The sequence below is a fragment of the Typopeltis vanoorti genome, chromosome 15, assembly GCF_054136105.1.
Source record: "Typopeltis vanoorti isolate ZY-2024b chromosome 15, IOZ_Tvanoo_1.0, whole genome shotgun sequence".
Lineage (NCBI taxonomy): Eukaryota > Metazoa > Arthropoda > Arachnida > Uropygi > Thelyphonidae > Typopeltis > Typopeltis vanoorti.
Genome location: NC_143563.1, coordinates 20,117,130 through 20,134,097, shown reverse-complemented (window position 1 = coordinate 20,134,097; position 16,968 = coordinate 20,117,130). Strand labels below are relative to the sequence as shown.

Below are 16,968 nucleotides of genomic sequence, written 5' to 3'. Positions count from 1 at the left end.
GACCTGGATTCGATCCCGGTCAGTGACGTGAGGAACCTTTATGTGGTCTCTTTCGCATTATGGAAATTAGACATGTTTTTTTTTTCCTCCCGGAAACTCTGGTTTTTCGTTCCCAAGAACAGGCAATTAAGCCCCGTGAGTACACACTTACTACAGTCAGAAACACACTGCATTTAGGGGAGGCAGCAAAGAGTGGCAACCCGCCTGTACTAATTAGCTGTAAACCTCCTCGGTACAGGGGGGGGGGACTCAACCCATTGTAACTTAAAGCATAAAAATTCTTTGTGTCCTAGTCGGAATTAGAATCCAGTTCTATCCAACCAGAGGACACGGTCGATATCAGCTGAGACACAAAAGGTCCGAATTAGCTACCATTGATACCATACAAGACATTATAAGGTATTTTAATCTGAATTTCAATTAAAAAAAAAACACTGGTCAAAATCGGCGTAATTATCGTGTTCGAGGGCGCGAGTCCGTGACTATTCAATAGGCAACACATTCTTCCCTCTACTTATTTCTTTATCACTACGAAGGCTTCGCGTCCCTTGCGGGGCTTGTAATATCCCTTCTGCCGCCGGGCATTCTTTTGGGACCAATCAGAGGACAAACCCATTGCTATGCTCCATTGCGTTGGCTTTTCCTTCTTATCTCAGTGTCTCAGACCTTGAAGTTTCCACAGCCATCTTCGCCGGACGCAGTATTTGAAATGAAGTGACGCTTGGCTAACAGTGTTTGGGATACTAAGGAATTCTGGGTAAGGCATTCTGTTTTCCCCATCTCACTTACAGTATTAAATGCATTATGGAGAATAATATCATTTAGTAAATTTTTGCATTTATCTTCCGGAATGATAGACTGTTCTATAGAACATTCGTATTGTTAAGACATTTTGTACATTTTTCAAGTTTTTGTGAATATTTAAGTTTTTGTGAATATTTTGTAGGCTAGAGGTGCTCGACAACGCAGCAATCCGCTCACCATCCCCTAACATGAGTAGTAATAGCTTTTGCTCGACTTACCAAGAGTATATAAATATATATATAATAAAAACACCCCCTCGCCTACTCCCTATATACGGGAATAAAAAGGCATTAGCTGATTTTTTTAAATAATAATAATAGTAATAATAATAATAATAAATTCAGATTGATTTGTACAGAAAGCAGTTATATTTTTGTAGTAGTTTATTGAAACTAAAACGTCCGAATATACCAAAATTTACTAACTTACTACTCCTGATTTTTATGCAGGAAAATACAAAATAAATAAATAAATCTAAAATACGATAACTATTTTGACTTTGTACATAACCGTAACATCATATTAATATAACACGATGACAACTGAAAACTGTTCATAACTAGCCATACACTTTGAAGCTAGAAAATATCATTGAGTAGTACATCACATAATAAACTTTTAAGTCATTAAAACTTCGATTACTTCTTAATGTATTAATTCGAGCTTCTTAAAAGTTTCTGCCATTATTAACAATATCCTTTAGGACAATCTTGAACTCCGAATACCATATTACAAAAATAAATTAAATGAATTTTGTTAATATTGCTAATTCGAACCATTTGTTATGTATGTGTGTTAATATAGACCATTTTGACTAAAATATTAAACTTTTTTACCTGCTGATTACCGAATCAATCTAACTATCTTTTTACTTTTCTGTTTAGCCATGGGTTTCATAATTTTGCTTCTTGGAACCAGTCTTCTTCTTTCAAACGTCGATGGTTCTTCTGAATCTGGATCTGAGCTCTCTCAGCAGATAGTGGCAGCAAATAATCATTTTGCTGTGAATCTCTATAAAAGACTATCAGCAGAAAACGGAAATCTGTTTTTCTCTCCGTTCAGTTTGTCCACAGCCATTGCGATGTTGTTATATGGCGCTAGAGGACGGACAGCACAGGAAATTAGACACGCCATGGGTTACAACACCACCAATCTTACACAAGAGGACATCCCTAAGGCTTATCGTCGGGTATTGGATTTGATAGCAAGTTCATCCAACGAATATGTTCTCCGAGTAGCGAATGCGGCATTTATAGAAAAGAACCTTGACATCAATCCGAAGTACATTGAAGGATTGGTAGATTATTTCAAAGCTTTTGCTAGGAATGTCGACTTTGCGAAAAAATCGAAGCAAGTTGCACGTCAGATCAATACGTGGGTTGCAGCCAACACAAACCAAAAAATTAAGAAAATTATAGATAGCTTGGACCCAGATACTGTTGTGATGCTTGTGAATGCCGTATATTTTAAAGGCAAGTGGGAAAGGCAGTTCGATCCCGGAAATTCCTTAATATCTCAATTTTTCAATAACGGTGAAAGCACCAGCAATGACGTCACCATGATGCATATGAGAGATCAAACATTCCCTTATGCATATTTTAGAGAAAATGATGTAAAAGTGTTGGAACTTCCCTACAAGGGCAAAGATATCGTCATGAGGATTGCAATGTCAGAGAACTTTGAAGGTCTACCTGACGTGGAGGAAAAACTGTCCGAAACGTTTCTTAATAAAATCAACAGTAGCCTGAAGAAAGTAAACTTGGAAACCATCGTGATGCCAAAATTCAGTTTGCAATATTCCAAAGAAATGAATGGAATCTTCCAAGATATGCATCTAAGGAAGATATTCAACACCAATGCGGATCTTAGCGGGATTAGTACCAATGGGAACCTTTTTGTTTCTACAATTATCCACAAGGCATTCATTAAGGTAGACGAAGAAGGAAGTGAAGCAGCTGCTGTTAGTGGAAATCGAGTTGCTTTGACGTCCTTCAGAACTCAAGTTCCTAGCTTCATCGCGAATCATCCATTTTTGTTTCTCATTGTTGACAAAAGAAATGGGATGATCCTGTTCTTCGGGAGGGTGAGTGAGTTGTAACATACTGTACGCCCACAGATGCGAGACCCTTCGACACTTCTGCGCATGTCAGAAGAAGGCGAATCCATTTCGATAATAGGGTAATCAATCCATTTTGTGGGATGAGTTGTTTCTTATTCAAGTAGGAAAATTAACCTTTCTTTTATGAGCAGTGTGCTTTTTAAAGTGGTAACTATTTTGCTTGTATAACAGTTGGAAAAGTTTACGTATAAAGCACGTGATTTCGCGTGTTGGTAACGAATTCGTACATCGCCTTCTTCCTTTCTTCCCTTCAACATGAATGGACTCTTCTTGGCACTTCGCTAGCTGAGGGTCTCGGATCTGTGGTCGGACAGTAACGAAAATTCTTCTGTGTTTAAAACGAATTGTATATAAGAATATAATTCTTAAATCCTGATTTATTATTATGAAGCGTACTGTGGATTATTAAATGAATAAGATATTATGAAATGACAACTTGATATCAAAATTCTTTTTATTGTTTGCTGTAATAATTGTTTCTGTATTTAATCATTTTAATTCAAAAATAAATTTCACACTCTTTGTAGACTTAATTTGAAATTAAGATCTTTGGAGTCGTCCATGTTTCATTCAACGTTTTTTAGAATTATTGGTCTGTGAAGTGCGAGTATTCAATAGCCGATTTGCCTGTATGCTTTGCAAAAAAATTCGATTTACCGAGAATAAAACCCTTTTGCCTCCATGTTAGTTAACTCACTTTAAATTGAAAAAGTCCATATAAGAATTATTTTGCCACTCAGTTCTTTTCCAAGTCATAGCGTCAACTGTCCCTCCATTAAAAGAAAGATTAATAAATGTACAACATTGGTTTATAGTAAAATAATACATCTTTCGAACTTATGAAGTCTCGAATGTGACAGGCATATTACAAGAATACAATCTTCGCTGTAAGACATACAAAAATATTATTTTGCTGCTTGGCTATGAGATATATCACATGGTTTATATAGCATTGTTTACCTTGTTCAAAGTAAAGATGCTTCCTACGTTTATGAGGAAATCCGGGTTTTTAAGTGACTTCCTTGGTACAATGTTATCTTTGTGCACACTCTCACCACTAATCTATATTCTCTGTATGGGAAGTATCGTGTTTCACAATACGAAAAATAGATCCGTACGTTCTGAATAGCAATATTAAAATAATTATAAGATTACAATGAAGATTATTTTTGAAATTGTTTCAACTGATAAACCTCGAAACAATCTTCGATTACTAATTTCTTTTAATGAATAAAAAAGAAATTTAGAGGTAGTTTTACTAGTTAAAGTCTTTACTAGTTAAAACCTAGTTTATATGCAAACTTGCAAGTTTTTTTCCTAGCAGTCAGTTATATTTGATCGTTTGGCTGCTCAATCAAATGGTAAACTATAAACACCGAGCAAAAAAATAAATATATATATATGTGGTGATAAGCTTTTACTCGGTTGTTGTACATTTGAAAAAAATATAGATTTAATGACTATAAAACCGAGATAACATATAATGATTTTAATGATAAATACTACTAGTTTCGGCATATAGCAGCCTTCTTCAGGTATTTATAAAGGAATACTAATAAACACTGAATTATCTAAACAAACTGGAAATTACAGGTACAAATTGCCTCACATAATCGATACATAAAAACGTTGTATTTTTTCAAGTTGTTCCAACTGGCGTGCCATTGTTTATTGCAATTGTGCGTGCAGGTTCACGTGAACGCCAATATTGAACAACTGCAGCATGGCTATCTGGGATGTTATAACTTAAATTGTTGTTTAAGTGGACCGAGTTCAGTAGGATTTCCCTTGATTCTACAATTTTCCTCTCAAACTCATCATCACAGCGAAAGATATTTTCTGATCTATTCCAGCAAACGGAGTGGCTTTGTTGGTCATCATTAGGATTATTTGAAAAAAGAACATGACTGGATAACGCAGTTGCATGAGATCTTTTGTAAGAGATGTCGCTCTTATGCTCTTCTATGCGTTGTTCAATAGATTTGTTTGTGTTTGTAACATATATATATATATATATATATATATATATGCTTCAAGCAATTACGCAAGCAATTATGCCATATATATATATATATATATGTTATTTATTTTTTTAAATTTTTTTTCATTCAATGTAATCATTAGGCCACCTGTATATAACTTTTTTTTCACACTCACCATATTGCGAAATTAAATGTTAATGAAGGTGTTTCTGAATATTCGCAATGGTCAATTTTGAAATTGCTTTGCCTGAGAGGACATTATCAAGCCAAGCAATGAAATCTATTAAGCAACTTCAACGGCTGTGGCTATAGGTGTTTAGACGTACGATCGAAGCAAGGAATACAATGTCGGCATTGCATATGTCTGCTAGTTTTGCGTATGATTCTTACCGGTTTGTCTGGTTTTGTGGATGTGTGAAAACCGTTCCGCCTTCGTTTGAGACCGGATAACTCTCATTCAGATGAAAATATTCTTATAAGGGTTCTTCCGAATGGATTCGAAGTTGGTTGGTCTAAGAGACCTGGCAGGTCTGTTATGTAGAATGTAATAAGAAAGGCTATGGCGCTAATTTAATCTTCTTCTTCTCTCTTCCATCATCTATGTGGATGATGATGAGGCCGAATGAACTCTTTCCACTTCTGTCTGTCCCAGGAGAGTCCGAACAATTCTGTCCAGTCTGATGACGCTTGTTGTGATTTGTGCTTTGAATTAATCTTATTTGTGCCAAATTCTAATTGACTTAATAGACACTCGATTGATGGTAAGAGAATACAGATGCCTGTCAAGTTTCTTGACTGTCTGTTATTTACAAAGACCAATTAAATATAGCATATTACATATATTTATTTATTTGTAAACATAATTTATTATTATTATTATTATTATTATTATTATTATTATTATTATTATTATTATTATTATTAATGTATTCGTTTTTGTTTGTAAGTTGATCATTTGTTACACCGGAGGCAAAACACAATATTGATCCACCAGAAGCTGTTGCATATTTTTATATCTAACAGGAAGGTGTTCAGAAACAATAGTAAATATCGGACTGCAGACAAACAAACGTATCGATTTTAGATACCAAACGAAAGACATCAAACATGGTACTATTTTCAACCATTCATGCTTCCAAAAAAGCAGGGGATGATCTCTTACCAAGCGATGGAGTTTATCATTCACAAAAACATCCATGCCCACGATAGAAACAAACCCCACAGCCTATTGGTTGAAGCGCAGATCATCTACTCGACTAACGAGCTTAACCTGAATATTTATTCAGGTTACCATCGTCTATTTATTCCCAAAAATGAAGCTTAAACCTCAGAAGTCAAGTATTTTCATCATAAGCCAATTCGATGACAACAGAACTCACTATAATATTGTGTTTCAAGATTTCCCACTAGCGTTATAGTTTAATGTTGAAAGAAATTTCATGAGGTAACTCTTCCATAATGGAAAATAAATAAATTGGTTTGCAAAAATGACATAAGTAGCTCTAAATTAGAAACTCATAGTAATAATGTGATTATGATAGCACGCGCAAACTCGAACGTGGAAATTCATCATACTATCAGCAATCACTGATAAGAAATGGTGTGTCAAGTTTATTAGTTTTCATTTAATTATCTTTAAACTATTTCTCCTTTTTGTTTATCAAATAAGTATTGTACAGTAGAGATTATAAATTATTAAAATATAATAACGAATTAATGAAACTGTTCAACGAACAGCATAAATACAGGTTGTATTTATGCTGTTCTTTTATTTATCCCAAAATTTACGCAAGAAGTAATTTTGATAGAAAACACAGGTTTTTAATTAAAAATTGTAATTTTGTATTGATTCATAAAGTATACAGTATAGGGTTATACATGGAACAGCATATCGGGTAAATGGCCTCCACGGCTTTGCTGGCACATACGCACTCTTTTGTAGAAATTTTCCATGACATTTTTGCATAAATGTGGCTGAAATTCGTTGATACAGGGCTCACTTTCCTCCTTCAAGGCGTGGGTGGTCGTGGGCTTGTTGGCATAAACCTTAGACTTCAAAAACCCTCAAAGAAAAAGTCCAACGGCGTTAAGTCACATGATCTGGGCGGCCAATTCTGATCACCAAAACGGGAAATTACACGACAGGGAAATGACTCATGCAGTAATTGAATTGTTTCTCGGGCTGTATGGCATGCGGCACCGTCTTGTTGAAACCGCATGTCCACATCCATATCTTGCAATTTAGGCACAAAAAACTGGATTATCATGTCGCGATAGCGAGCACCATTAACTGTTATTGCCTTACCAGCCGCATTTTCGAAGAAGAATGGACCGATGATGCCTCCAGCCCAAAATCCGCACCAAACAGTGACACTTTGTGGATGCATTTGTTTCTCAACAATCACTCGTCGATTTTCTGAACCCCAAATGCGACAATTTGGTCGATTAACGAAGCCATCAAGATGAAAATGAGCCTCATCGCTGAAGATGATTTTGTTCGAAAAATAAGCATCCACTTGTTGTGTTCCATAATCCATTCAACGAACTCTCTTCGCTGTGTGTGGTCATTTTTAATAACCCTGAACTGTCAGCTGTCACGCTGTCTTTTTTTTCTCGTTGACAACACTTTACCGCACAAATGGCGCTAAATTTAAATCTTGCGTGAATTTTGGGACACCCTGTATAATGTTATTTTATACATCGATTTGCATTTCATTTAAATATAATACAATAATAATATAATATAATACAATAATCATCATAATGTGATTGTAAATTAAGCCCAACGAAAGAGCCATTTCTGTTACACCAAGCCACTCTTTTAGTTAAAACGAAATAAATAAAAAATACAAATAAACTAATTGAGAACAGGCTTTAATTCTGTACTGCACATATTTTTAATTTTTTTTTTGGCTAGATGGGTGAAGCAATAATGCTTTTCATATTCCCCGTTATCTGTAGAAGAAAATGTATGGATGGGATAATATAGTCTATAAGCTCTGATCATGGCAGAAGAGTAACAGCAATAGCCAAGCCTCAGTTAAAACTTCATTGGCTAACATTACCCTCCCTGGTTACCCACTTTAGTCGCTTCGTACGACATGCATGGGCTACAGTGGAGGCTGGTGTGTAAGTAAAGCCGTCTCTAAAAATTAAGACCATCCCCCGGACCACTCCCTACGCGTAGTCAAAAGACCGTCCAACTCAGCGTTGGCCCACTGAGTGAAGGCTCACCGTACCATCCACCAACAACGCCCCTCACGGGCCACGCTAGAGAACATCCTCCCCAGAGACTCAAAATGCTCTCTCAGAGCAAACCCTCCGAAATTAATCCCCCACCCCCTCACCGGTAGAAAAATTTCGGAAGAAACCTAAGACAGCGAAACTCATCCCATTTTAGTCGCCTCTTACGACATGCATTGAATTTTTAAGTAAAGCCACCTCTAAAATTTAAGATGATCCCTCAGACCACTCCCTATGAGTAGCCGAAAGACTGTCCAACTCAGCGTTGGCCCACTCAGTGAAGGCTCACCCTACCACCCAGCAGAACCGCTCATATTCCAGGGAAAAGCATCCACCAACAAGGTCCTCGCCGGAGAACGCCCTCCCCAGAGATTCAAAATGCTCTCTCAGGCAAATCCCCGAAATTTACTTCATTTATTTTTATTTCTACTTTAAAATTTATCAGATTTTTTTACTTCATTTTTAAGTATGCAGTAAAAATTTGTAGCAAATTATAAACTTTAAGTTTTTTATGTTTTATTTATTATTATTTTTTTAAAGAGCATTAGAGGTCTTTTTATTTTTAAAAATGTTTTAAATATTTTAACATTTAAGTGTTTCTGCTTTTGTAACTTTTATTTAATTATCTATCAAAATTACTTTCAAGTGTTTTTATTAAAATAAATGGAACTGATAGAACAATTTTAAAAAATCTTAAAGGACATATAATTACCACTTTCCAGCACTGAACATGAAATAACGTCAGTTAAAAAGTGTAGTTTTAAAGGTTGTCGGTAGAGGGAAGCACTTTTGTTCCGAAAAGTTTATAAACCTGATCTAAACGAAAAGTTCCATGAACGACAGCTGTGTTGCGAAAACATCTGTCTGATACACTTCAAATGTGTCAGAATGTGCATCTAAACTGACCTATTTTGATAATTTGTTACTTTTCCACGGATAATTAATTTTTATTCAAGTTAGGCTACGTTTCAAATATCCATTGTTCAGTAACTAATGAGAATCATGCCAATGTTCATATATATATTATACAGGCGGCCTGAAGTATTCACATTCTCATAAAAATGACAGAATATCACTTTATTCCTACTCATTTATAATATAATATGCGAACACACAAACATTCCAATTATATCATACTGTCAGTTATGATAATATATTTTGCGAATTCAAGTCTCTCAACACCCGGTACTTTTAAAACGGTCGTTTGACTTTCCACTCATTAAAAGGTCCCGAAAACGAAAAATACACTAACCCGCCCCCCACCGCCCAAAAAAAAAAAAAAATTATAAATCCAGTCTATTAGGAATTATGATAACACTCATTAACAACATTAACATTTCTGGCTAGATGGGTGAAGCAAGAATGCTTTTCATATTCCCCGTTATCTGTAGAGGACAGTGTAAGGATAAGATGTTATTGAGCTATTAAAGCTCTGATCATGGCAGGAGGGTAACAGGAATAGCCGAGCCTCAGTTAGAACTTCATCGGCTACAGCATTGCGATCCATTACCCTCCAAGGGTATTGGACTGAATGAATCAATCACCGACTATGTAAGTAAAGGTTAAATCTCAAAAATACGGACGATCTCTAGGCCACTCCATAGTGGGCGAAAGACCGTCCTAATCTCAGTCTTGGTTCCACTCAGTGACGGGCTATGTAAGTAAAGGTTAAATCTCAAAAATACGGACGATCTCTAGGCCACTCCATAGTGGGCGAAAGACCGTCTTAATCTCAGCGTTGGTACCCCTCAGTGAAGGGCTCCCCGACCACTGAGCAGAACCGCTCAAATTCCGAGGAAAATAATTCATTCACCGACAAAACCCCTCAGCGGGCCGTGCCGGAGAACACCTTCCCCGGAGACTCAAAGTGCTCCTTTAAGGCAAAAACCCCAAGAGAGCGAACTCAAAAACTCGTCGCCCAAGGGGGTAACAGCAACAGCCGAACCTCAGTTAAACTTCATTGGTACAGCATTGCATTGTTGCCATCCATTACCTCCAAGGGCATTAATGAATCAATCACCGAATGTTTAAGTAAAGGTGATATCTCAAAAATCTCTAGGCCACTCATTCGTGGGCGAAAGACCGTCCAAATCTCCGCGTTGGTTCTACTCAGTGAAACTCGACCACCGAGCAGAACCGCTCATTCCGAAGAAAATAATTCACCGGCAACTACCCCTCAGCGGGCCGTGCCGGAGAACACTTACCCCGGAGACTCAATTGCTCCCTTAGGGCAAAACCTAAGAGAGCGAACTCATTAACCCAGGATAACAGCAACAGCCGAACCTCAGTTAAATTTCATTGGTTCAGCATTGCCATCCGTTACCCTATATGGGCATCTCATATAAAATCAATCACCGACTATGTAAGTAAAGGTGAAATCTCAAAAATACGGACGATCTCTAGGGCACTCCATAGTGGGTGAAAGACCGTCCTAATCTCAGCGTTGGTTCCACTCAGTGACGGGCTCCCCGACCACTGAGCAGAACCGCTCAAATTCCGAGGAAAATAATTCACCGACAAAGCCCCTCAGCGGGCCGTGCCGGAGAACACTTTCCCCGGAGACTCAAAGTGCTCCCTTAAGGCAAAAACCCTAAGTGAGCGAACTCAAAAACTCATCGCCCAAGGGGATAACAGCAACAGCCGAACCTCAGTTAAACTTCATTGGTACGGCATTGCATCGTTGCCATCCGTTACCTCCAAGGGCATTAATGAACCAATCGATCGACTATGTAAGTAAAGGTTCAATCTCAAAAGTATCGGACGATCTCTAGGCCACTCATTCGTGGGCGAAAGACCGTCCAAATCTCAGCGTTGGTTCTACTCAGTGAAACTCGAGTACCGAGCAGAACCGCTCATATTCCGAGGAAAATAATTCACCGACAAATTCCGAGGAAAATAATTTAATTCACCGACAAAGCCCCTCAGCGGGCCGTGCCGGAGAACACCTTCCCCGGAGACTCAAAGTGCTCCCTTAAGGCAAAAACCTTAAGAGAGCGAACTCAAAAACTCATCGCCCAAGGGGGTAAGAGCAACAACCGAACCTCAGTTAAACTTCATTGGTACAGCTTTGCGTTGCTATTCATCACCCCCAAGGGCATTAATGGACCCATCGACCGCATCTCACGGTCGATTGATTCCTCCCATGAATGATGATAACACTCGAACATTGCGATTCATTATATTATCAGTTATCATTGATAAAAAATGGTTTGTGAAATTTATTAGTTTTATTTTAATTATTTTTAAACTATTTCTCCTTTTTATTTATAATATTTTTCTTTTTAAGTTTTAATATTCTTTTTTATTTTAATTACTTAATTTAAAAAATTTTATTTTTATACAATGGTGTATTTTGAGGATTTTAAATTAACCATTCTGAACGGTATCTGTGTGACCAATTATTAGAATTTCCATGGCAGAATGGATGGCAAAAGTATAGGTGAAAGATTTGCATTAGCCGGTCTACAACGAATTGAAAAAATATGTTTCATCTCTTGTCTGTGGAGTAGTTATCGGGCCTGGATTTATCATAAAAAAAAAAAAAAAAATGGTGCATATTTTACCATTTTGTAAATTTCCTCTCCCCCCCCCCTAAAAACGTGTAGTCATTTTTTCCCTTTAAAACCAATTTAGTTTACTTCTATTTATTTTCTTCCTGTTTTCATAAATTTAAAAATAAGAATGATTTAATAATGTTAATCGATTTTATAATCTCGCACATAAAGTGTTCTTTTATTTTTATTTCTTTATTATTAGTTTTTTCTCAAGAATAATATATATCTCTTTAAATAATCTCTGATTTTGTATCTGGTCCTTTTTTTTCTGTTTAATATTTCATGTATTATGCAAGATGGGAAACTGTCAGAAACTTAATTTTAACTTGATGTTTTTTCTTTTTGTTTTCGTAATTAATATTTTAACATATAAAAAAAATACGGCCTTTTACTAACGAGACAATGATTTATAACAAGGGTGAGCAAACTAAACTTTTATATTGCATTACCCACCGCCTCTGTTTCCTGGACTCTACGTCATCACTCCTCATGCAATACACAAAAGTTACGTGCTTGTTTTGGTAGATTTTAAACTATTAACTGCACAGATGAAGAATCGATTAAAGCCTTCAACGAGTTGAGATTAAAAATATTCTTCTTTGGCGAGTAGGACTACTATATAGTTGTATTTTTAATTATTTATAAATACAATTTTAAAATAATATTTTAATTTATAATATCTCCTTTTTTATTTATATATCCCCTGATTTATAATAACATTGTTAATTTGGCAACATTCCAACAACGCAGTCTTTGTTCCTTGTATTATATTATTTGATACGTAACTTGATTCACAAAAACTAAAAAAAATAACGACGCTATTCTCGTTTTGCACAATAGCTCTACGCAGTAAGGCTACCGTAGTTTGGAAATGTGAATAAACAATACAATGAAAAAGTAATGCACGGTGAAGTGGGACGAAAGAGCTGCAGACATTTATTGAGGTAACAATTCTACTTTCACAGCAGTTGATTAAATAAAATGAATAGCTCTGAGATTTCTTTGAAGATATTTATAGCATTCCGGATATTTCAAAAAAAAAAAAAGTCCCGGATGTTACAAACGTTTTCAGGAATTCTTTCATACAAATAAACGAGGGGAAATATCTTCCCATAGTTGCATAATCATGTCTTTTATTTTCCCTTAGGAGGTCGCTCAATTAACAACATCCTCATCCAAGAAATTGTCCAATCAATGAACAGCAGGAAGTGGCAGATATTGCGGCTTCGAAAGTTTTTACAAATGAATTAAAATTAATATACATAATTATAAAGTAGATTATTAAAACTGCGCTCAATATTCTGCAATAACTAGAATCATTCTTTTTATTTCGCTTATACAGCAAATGCAACTTATTTCGTTTGCGGGGAGTAGGAACAATTTTTCTTTTAAGTAATTTCCTTAGAAGGCCTAAAAATTCAAATGTCAGCCCTTCTAAGGACTCTCAGGAGAGAAATCTTAGAGATTTCTAAGATCTCCATTTAAGATTAGAATTGAAGAATGCAGAGTAACTTTTCAAAAAAGCCTTGTAAACGTGAAATAGCCACTGCTTTAGCTATAATGAGTTGGTTGAATTGCCGTGGTTGATTTTAGTGTATTATTATTATTATATCCAGGGGCAGCTCGTGCATAGGTAATAAGGAACTGCAGCGCCACCAATTTTTCTCGATATATAAATATATTTATTAATTAATTTATATTTGCTTGTAATATTTAATTTTATCATCAACAATCCTATACAATTCTCTTATTTTGTATAAAAAAAATAATAAAAATCCATCTTGTAGCACTTAGGAGGGGGAAGGAAGCTAGCAGCACCGTGTTTATCATAGTGTCTATTGCTACGCGCGCAAGCATATGCACGCCATAGTGAGATGCGAGCTATTAGCGTAATTTGGCACTGTCCGTCGCGAAGTTCCACTGTTGTTTATATGCAGTTTGCGCCATTAGTAGAGTGTTCGTAGTGCTTATCGTGTTTACTCCGTCTCTTTAAATATTTGGAGATTACAATTAAAGACATAACATTTGTTATAGTTTTTATTTTAGAACATTATTGAGGTTATTGACAATTATGACCTCAGAAATGCGACCTCAAGAAATACACCGAACTTACACCTGTACGTTCTGTGACAGTAGTGATTGTAAGTGAACTACAAATTCTTCAACAGTCACACAAACATCAAGTTATTGATCTTTTCTCTCCAAACAAATCAAGGAGAATGGATTTTATTTTTAAGTAATTTTGAATTATACCGAACTGTATAATTTTATCGATATTTACCATAATTTTGATATTTTATCTAAACACGTATACACTGTACTTACAGTGTGTATCTATTTTTCGAAAGTTGCAGCACCCCCACGATTTCAAGCCATGAGCCGCCAATGATTATATCTGATGGAAATCTTTGTAGTGATCAGTTCTTTTTATTTTATAATACCAGTTTGTGCATGTACAATGGTAATTTGATGATCTATGAAATACTGAATGTTCTTGTTAAAAAAAATAAAACAACTTAAAATTACAGTTTGTATGGTATTCAGAATTCGTTGATCTGACAATTTGTTACACTCATACAAATTATTTACCTTTGTGAATGAATATCGTGTTTTACTTGAACTCAATAGTAATGTCCTCTTTAAGATCGCTATAAAAAATACTGCGATCAAGCTGTTATCCATAGATACGTACTTTTATTCGTTTAGAAATTCTCCTTACTAACAAATACATGTATTAAATGGGAAAGAGAAGTCCTGCGTTAGAAGCAACTAGATACAACTTTACTAGATGTCACTGCACATAATAACCTCGATACCAAAGACGTTCATTTACATTTCCTAAGCAAATCGGTTGATTAACGTAACAAATTTGCCAACATGTTTATGAATATGATTTCTGTAATCAATAGAATTAATTTAATTAATTTTTTTTTTTTTCAGAATCCTATAACATAAATTTTGGAAAAAAAAAATATTACAACGAATAACTGGATTAAACATGATCAACCAGTATTACGGATTTATTATTTTTATTTCATGTTATAGTTTTAATACTTTTTGATCGATAATGTCATTTAATCAATCAGGAACTTATTTCTTGTATATTACTTTATTTATTTGTTTTTCTTTCAATACAATTTTTTTTTCCTCTACAATTTATTAACTCTTCCAGAAAACAAAATCATCCCATTGCGCTTGTCAATGATAAAAAACAAAAATGGATGATTGGCAACGAATCTGGGAATGCGAGGATCACTGGACATCAGAGCAATTCCCATTCCTGACACTGCAGCTGCTTCGCTACCCTCCTCATTCACCTCAATGTAAGCCTTGTGCAAGACTGTGGAAACAAAAAGTTTGCCGACGTCACTAATTCCACTAAGATCAGCATTACTACCAAAAACGCTCTGTATTTCCATATCTTGGAGAATTCCTTTCATTTCTTTGGACCCTTTTAATTTAAACTTGGGAACCATGACCGTATCCACTTCAACTTCCTTCAAACTGTTGTTTATTTTATTCATAAGGTCTTCTGAGAGTTGTTGTTCCAGTGCTGGTAGACCGTTGAATTCTACTGGAAGTAAAATCCTCATCACGATATGATCTCCTCTGTAGGGAAGTTCCAGTACTTTGAGGTTGTATTCTTCGATGAAGGCATACGGGAAATTGGCTCCTCCTTGATTCATCATGGTTACTTCCTTGCTGGAGGATTCCAATCCATTATTGTAAAACGGAGTCTGAAGATTGTATTTGGGATCAAACTTTGTCTTCCATGTACCCTTAAAGTACACCGCATTGACAAGCATTGCAATGGTGGATGAATCAAGGGAATCCACTAGTTTCCTGATTTTTCTCTTAGTGTTTTGTGCAACCCACGAATTAATCTCACGTGTGGTTTTCTCTCCTTCTTTTTGAAAGTCGACATTTTTTGCAAGTGCTTTGAAATAATTTTTCAATCCTTCTACATACTTCGGGTTAATGTCGAAATCCTTTTGAATGAAGGCTGCATTAGCCACATTCAGAGTGTAATCGTTGGGTGATGACGCAAACAGATCCAGCAACTGCTGATAACCCTTGACGATATTGTTATTTGAAAGGCTTACTTTATCGTAACCCATCGTTTGCCTGATTTCACCTGCTGTGCGCCCTCTAGCGCCATAAAACAACATGGCAATACACGTAGATAAACTAAACGGGGAATAAATCAGGTTTCCTTTTCCCGGTGACAGCTTCTTATGTAGATTCAGCGCAAAGTAATTATTTGCTGCTGCCACCTGGTGGGAGAGTTGAAACTCAGGTACTGATGCGCTGGTAACATAAGTCATCAAGAGACACATCCCCAAAACAATTTTGACATCCATAACTAAAGAGAGAGAGAAAGAACAAGGCAATTATCTTAACAACACATTGAAGTAATAAGATGTAATACACAACGTATAAATTTAAGCTACCAAGAAATTATATACAGTAATTAGTTTAATCCTTCATCCAATTGTAAGCAAATAAGTTTGTGTCTGAACTATTTTCAGGACTGAAGCAACTCGTATATAGAGGCAAATGACTTCACATCACTTGCCTTACTTTCCTATAATGCAAACATATCCTCGAGGACATGAATAATGCTATTCATTATGGTAAGGGTCGCTACCCAGACCGATTTCGAGCTTTATTGAGGTCTCATCAGTGCTTCAGTCCTGAAACTACTTCAGCCGCAAACTTTGTTTACTTACACTTGAATAAAAGATTAAAGTAAGTATATAATTTCTTGGAATATTTAATTTATAGTAAAAATAAGTAGAAAATCTTCCAATAACTAACTTTAATCTAGAGTATTTTAGTAGTAAGTTATAACTCCTTTTAATTATTTGTATAATAAAATATGACTTCTACATTATTTCAACGTTAGCTTAAACGTTGAAATAATGTAGAAGTCATATTTTACAGTCATACTTGACAGCTTACACAGTAATCCTTATCAGATAGCAGGGAATAAAAAAGCATTTTGCTTCGCCCTTATAGTCAGCAACGTCTTGCGTTAGTTTAAACATATAATGTAGAAATGTATTCCATGGTAACCGGAAGAAACAGAACTATGAAAAAATAGAACAGTTAGGAAAAAGAACAGTTACAAAACAGAACAGGAGAAAAAAATAAAACATTTATTTGAGTCTTGTATATATCTATTTATTAATGAAATATCTATATAAAAGAACTATCTATTTCTATATAAATTTAATCACTGCAGAACAGGGAAAAAATAAAACAT

General features: G+C 35.6%; 2 pseudogenes across 1 annotated transcript; one reads left to right on the top strand and one right to left on the bottom strand.

Moving 5' to 3' along the window:
* The first annotated feature begins 689 nt into the window (after positions 1–689).
* Positions 690–3,456, top strand: LOC150098455 (intracellular coagulation inhibitor 2 pseudogene; annotated as a pseudogene). The gene is made up of 2 exons (XR_016549462.1): positions 690–757; positions 1,689–3,456. The product of XR_016549462.1 is annotated as an intracellular coagulation inhibitor 2 pseudogene (transcript).
* An 11,336-nt stretch (positions 3,457–14,792) lies between these two features.
* On the bottom strand, positions 14,793–16,064 carry LOC150098454 (intracellular coagulation inhibitor 3 pseudogene; annotated as a pseudogene).
* Between the last annotated feature and the right edge of the window lie 904 nt (positions 16,065–16,968).